The 6,180-nt window shown below is 39.6% G+C and overlaps 1 pseudogene; it reads right to left on the bottom strand.

Moving 5' to 3' along the window:
• Window positions 1-5,116: 5,116 nt before the first annotated feature.
• On the bottom strand, window positions 5,117-5,643 carry LOC114514108 (annotated as a pseudogene).
• Between the last annotated feature and the right edge of the window lie 537 nt (window positions 5,644-6,180).

The raw sequence follows: 6,180 nt of genomic DNA, 5'->3' as shown, positions 1-6,180 counted from the left end.
AGAGTTGAAATGTCTCATGATCGCTTAATTTTCCTTTAGTTTAACATTATTCTTAAAGTCTTAAGCCCAGTTATCAGCAGCAACAGCACACAAGAAGATGAGAAAATCAGAATTGGTGCTACTGGTTCGTCATCATTAGGTGGGGCTCAGCTGTGGGAGTTGTACTTGCTGCTGGATCTGATGACAAGAAGCTCATTTGTAATTTAGGTTAGGATATATGCTGTCCATTTGACTTACAGAACTCAAGGTCCTCTCCTGTCGCTCTGATGTCTTTATTCTGAAAGGAAATCTGGCCCCCTGCCGGACATTGAGGGACTCTCTTGGCTTATTTGATAGAACTGCATTCACTACTCACTGTATAACTGGACACTTGCCTAGTAGTTGTGTTTGTCTCTGTTTTTTTCCCTCCCCAGTGAACTGAAATAAGGATCATTCTTTGACTCTGAATTTGACCAGCTGTAGATAAGGTCACTCCACATTACCAGGAAGCCTGCACTCCGGAGCACTTTCTGACTCACCCCTTGGGTTAAAGGTCATCTGGCTGTGGTCTCCCTCTCACCTCTCTTATTCACACATTCCCCTGGGAAGATCCTAGTTCTATGCTCTGATGATTACTTCTAAGATTGAAAATAATGAAATGTAATGAAATAGGCAGAGGCTAGTCTTATCTCACTAGGCTGTCCTTGAGCATATTAAACTCAAATTATGTGATGATGTATGCATGATGAAAACCAAATGGGCACCTAAAACAAAAACAAACTAAGCAAACAACTAGAACAGGAACAGAACCACAGAAATGGTAATCACATGAAGGGTTATCAACAGGGGAGTGGGAGGAGGAGAGAGGGGGAAAAGGTATAGAGAATAAGTAGCATAGATGGTAGGTACAAAATAGACAGGGGGAGGGTAAGAATAGTATGGGAAATGTAGAAGCCAAAGAACTTGTATATATGACACATGGACATGAACTAAAGGGGGGGAATGTGGGTGGGAGGGGCTGTGCAGGGTGGGGTGGAGTGAAGGGGGGCAAATGGGACAACTGTAATAGCATAATCAATAAAATATATTTAAAAAGAAAACCAAATGGGATGATCTGCAGAGAGGTTTATGCTCAGTGCCGCATGGGATATTCCACAGACAAAGATGCTGTTCCTCACAGATTTGTCTATCATGCAAAATTACCTTTTCAAATTAATTATGTTTGTAATTTTTTGCCACTTTTTTGACCTTATGAAAATCTGTACCAGTTCATGAGGCTCCTCTTTGTCTTTAAGTCCAGTCCTCAGAAGAGAATTCTGTGCAATGCTGTAACTAATTAGGCTGAACTGGGTGTTTAATCTGGAGAGGGTTAAAAGGAAGTATTTCCCACTTTCCGTACCTTCTCCAGCAGAAGTCCAGCTGCTGTGTGCCAAAGCCTCGATGTATAAAACAGGAAGCACCGAGACAGACCGGGCACATCCATGAGAAGTATTTTTAACCTCCCAAACTTCAAGAGTGTAGTGTCAAATCATTAATGCATCGCTCTGTGCATTTATTCATTCTGCAGTCCTTCTTTTTCTCCGGTGTTGTCAGCACTCAGAGTGGTTTCTCTTTCCTGTTGTGATTTGTGGAGACACCGCATTAACTTCAGGTTTTTGTTGGTTCAAAGCTGGGAGTGGGCAGCTGACCCTTCCAAACATAAATAGAGTGGAGATGAGCCTAGCACAAATGGAGTTGGGGATTTGTGTAGAGAGTGGCATTGAACTAAGAAAGTTAAGATTGGGCCCAGGAAAAAACCTGAGAGCCAGGAGACATGGTCTTTAGTTTCCTGGTCTCTCCTTTTTGCATTTTTTTCACACTGAGTACAGTCCTGTGCGCCGTCTCTGTCCTGCCATCACCTGGAGCCCAAGTCCACATTGAGAGAATAGCGAGTGAGTGTGCTTCCTGCCCTGGGGCTGCAGAAGGAGAGTTTTGAGTACAGAGGACTGTGCTGAACTCCAGAAGTGAATATCTACCTATGGCCTTTGATTCTTGTGGTATCTGATTGACGTAAGTCATTTGCAGGGCACATGTTTAGAGCAACCCCTAAAATCCACTAGGGAATTTTCCACTCAGGTCATTCATATACCAGCTTACTCAAAGAGCTGCATCTGTTTATTTTTCAGTGTGGACAGAAAGGTGGGGAATATATTGACAAGTTCCCTCACTATTTAGAATGTAGTAAATTGAGAAACAGTTTAAATAGACTTCAAGAGGAGAGACTAGAAGCCATCACTAATTTTTAAGCTAATTTCTTTCTATGTCAACATATACTTGGTAATTTCCAGGAATTAGGTCCCAGACTCTCTTTTAGTGACATTTTGACAAATTGATATTGAGTGACTCTGGCAAAATCACATCTCTGTACTCCCACTCCGGTGACAAGAATTTTGAATTACTGCTTTCCCCAAATAATTATGATTAGATAACAACCATATATTCCTTTCTCTAGAATGCATATTTATGCTGAGAATTTCTGATTATATTAGATATTTGTATCTGATACAAACTGATATTTATAAACTAATTGTTGAAAAATTATTGTATTATGGATAAAGTGAACACTTCAAATTTTTAAGATAAACTGAGGACCAGAGTATATAGAACACTTAAATTTTCTGTCTACTAGGATAGCATTATCGGCTTTCAATATTCCAGTAGTCTGGTATACTGTACTGTTTTAACATACTAAATCATCACATTTCACTTGGTAGTACTAAAATATCTGAAATTTGAATCAATTATATTTCAAGATCAAGAACAATGACTCAATTTTCAATTGAAATGAAAAGACAATCTGACACACAGTCTACAAGTCTAGACAGGTCTGTTCTGTGTAGAGATGCTTTGAGCAACTGTATTGTACTGCAAACTTCTACTGCAAGAATATTTCTTAGTTTCGTCTGAAGTTTTCTCAAACCAGTGAAATATGAACACAATAGTATTGAAAGTATTGAACTCTAAACATAGATGAAACAAGCCATAAATGTATTCTTTGAAACAAAACTATGGGTTGCTATCAGTAAAATACAGCTTTTGCAAAAACAAAAAGTTTAAGAAGATATTATTTGAAGATGTAAGAAACAAAGGAAAATATTTGAAATTGGCTTAAAATTATCTCCTCACCAGTCTTCAGACTATTAGAAGCTGAAAAAGCTTTTTCAACAGCTGGAAAATTTTACATGATAATTTGTGTTATTTAAAGATGGCACACTTTGCTTTTTTTAAAAAGATATCATTTAAAAGTATTAAATATTATTCCTTATTAACTTTTTACTATTTCTTACATACCTCATGTTAGTGACTTTGATTTTGAGCATCGCTCTATTTTTATTAATATTATTTGTGAGTATTTTAGAATGACAGTGTACATTTAATACTTACATTTATATCAATAAATTTTTACTGGGGATTTTAGTTTGTAAATGTTGTATTTGAATGTATTATATTTAGTTTCACTGACATCTTCTATGAAATCATTTAAATTAAAAATGTTGTGTGTTATGTGAAATGAGTACAATTATAACATTGTCATTTTGTCCCATATTACAATTACTAATGTCAGTTTCTGCTCATAAATATGTGTCAGTTTTAATTTTTAAAAGGATTTTCACTTCCGAAATTATTTCATGCCTAATTTACTGCCCAAATAATTTAAAGCAAAGGGAGAGATCTCAGTGCAATGTATTCAAGGCATTTTTATCATCATCCTATTATAGATGTGAAAACCGACAGCTCTGGGGTGAGTCTGTGATACCGTCCGTCACGTGTATGTCATCATCGGTAGAGTTTAACAGTTCGCAGCTGCTGTGCAGTGAAAATTCATTAGTGCTCATGACACTATTATTCTTCCAATTAATTCTAGTAGATTCAATAAATTAATTTAAACTTTTGTTGAAGTAGTATCTATTAGTAGTTTAAAAAACCAAACAATGTTGAGTGGCTTACCACAGAAAACACTGGTTGCTTGTTTTCATCTCTACCCATTCCCTAATCCCCAGAACCAATAATTTTGAACTCTTTTATATGTATTTATTGGCATTAACCTTGTATTTCAGTATTTTAATTTATCAGTTTTATATAGTTACAGACTTCCTCCAATATAGTTCTCAGTTTCTGCTCAAATACAATGTTCAGTTTTTCTGTTGTTATGACTGTTATTTGTCCACTAAGCCAAATAGTATGCTATGATTTTTTTCTTTTGTACATCTTTTTCTTCTACCTGGAGGTGATAATTTAAAGTGACTTAATTTCTTCATTTGTTTAGTTTTCTAAGAATATATATTGAAGTCTTCCCATACTGTCCAACAGTTTCACAAAAAGCTTATCAATGTGTTTTCCTGCAGTTATGGCTGTAGAATACTTTTTTGCTTCTATTCCTCTCACACTGAGCTTCAGGAAAGGGAAGGATCTGAAGGCATAGTTTGTTTACTATGCAGAACATCACTCCTACCTTTCTCTGTAATTCGTGTCTGGTCTCTCTGATTCACTTTCTCCAGGGGAAATATTGTCAGAGAGAAAACTCCCTGTGTCTGTGGTAGCAGCTGGAGAGAGAGTTACCTGACTGTGTAGGGCGGGAGTGGGAGCTAGGGCCTAAGTGTTCCATATACATAGACTTTCAGACAGGTCTTTTCCCTTCCCCCTCTGCTCCCTTCCCCTTCCCTCCCCTCCCCTCCCCCCTTTCCTTTCCTTTTCCCTTCCCTTCCTTTCCCTTTTTCTTCCTTTCTTCACCCCTCCCTCCCTCCCTCCCTCCCTCCCTCCCTCCCTCCCTCCCTCCCTTCCTTCCTTCCTTCCTTCCTTCCTTCCTTCCTTCCTTCCTTCCTTCCTTCCTTCCTTCTTCCCTCCCTTCTTTCTTTCTTTCTTTCTTTCTTTCTTTCTTTCTTTCTTTCTTTCTTTCTTTCTTTCTTTCTTTCTTTCTTCTTTCTTTCCTTCTCTTCTTCTGCAAAAACCTGTATTGTTCTCAATTGTCCAATGTATGATAGAGAGCCTTCCAGGTGGTTAAAAGCATGCCTAGTGGTTTTGGAGAGAGGCGCAGGCAAAAGCCAGACATCAGAGAAATGCAGAACAGCCTCTCAGGGACTTCTGGGCTTCAAAGGCTCCTAGTCCTGCTTGAGGGTGAGCCTTTCAAAGAGATACTCACCCAGACCAGCCAGCCTGTGGAGGTTAGTCAGGTGGTTGCCCATCTTCTTGATGAGGAGAACCCAGGACGTGGTTCTCCAGGAAGTCACAGAGATGAGGGTCTATGCAGGTAGAACCCTGGGCCTGCAGATCTAAAAGGGCCTGGCTCAGGTTCTTCTCCAAGGCCACAGTGGCTTCTATGGTGTCCTGAGATTTATCCCCTTCACCTTGGGAAGACTTCTGCACGTCCTGGAAGAGGGCGCAGCCCACCATGCTGGTTTTGAATCTTCAGGAGATGCTCTGCATGTTCGCTTTTCTCCTTAGCCAACTTCCAAAAGGAGTGACTCATGCCTTCCAGAGCCATGTCCTTGCGGTTGAAATAGAAGCCCCGAGACAGGGAGGTATAGGAGGCCCTCAGATGCAGGTTGACCAGGCAGTCGATGGCAGCCTCCTCTTCAGTGGAATAATTCTGACAAATTTGGGAGCTCATGGTTGTTCGGTAATAAGGAATTAAAGTCAAAACCTGAAAGTGGTGATTGGAAAAGAGGTTGTAGGGTGGTCAGAGGCTGGAAGATGGGGTATCCCTGGGTCTGTTTTGTTCAAACGTGGTTGAAGCAAGAGACATATCTGGGGAACCGCCAAGGGCACTGCCAGGTCTTTTCTTTTCAATGCCTTGGTCTCACCTCTACCAGCTGCCTTGAATTCTGCAGTTTTCCGGGGTTTGCTTCTCATATATCCCCTCCATTCCCCTCACCACAGCATTTCAGGTACAGAGTCTGCATCTTCCTCCTCTCAAGTAAGTGATTTACAGTTGTTCTGTCCATGACTGTTTTGATTCAGGACTATAGCTGATTTTAGTTTCATCAAACATACTTAGTGTTGCCTGTTCCCTGTTTTCCTTGTTTGGAGATGATTTTTGAGAGGGTACTGGAGCTACTTTTGCTCTTCCAACTTGGAACTGAATGCCTTTTTATAGATTTTTTTTTAGAAGGCTTTGTTTTTATTTTCTGGTCCAAGTGGTCTTTCACCCACAGGAATTCATAG

Source organism: Phyllostomus discolor, chromosome 2, assembly GCF_004126475.2.
Source record: "Phyllostomus discolor isolate MPI-MPIP mPhyDis1 chromosome 2, mPhyDis1.pri.v3, whole genome shotgun sequence".
Classification (NCBI taxonomy): Eukaryota; Metazoa; Chordata; class Mammalia; order Chiroptera; family Phyllostomidae; genus Phyllostomus; species Phyllostomus discolor.
This window is presented reverse-complemented; position numbering and strand designations above follow the sequence as displayed.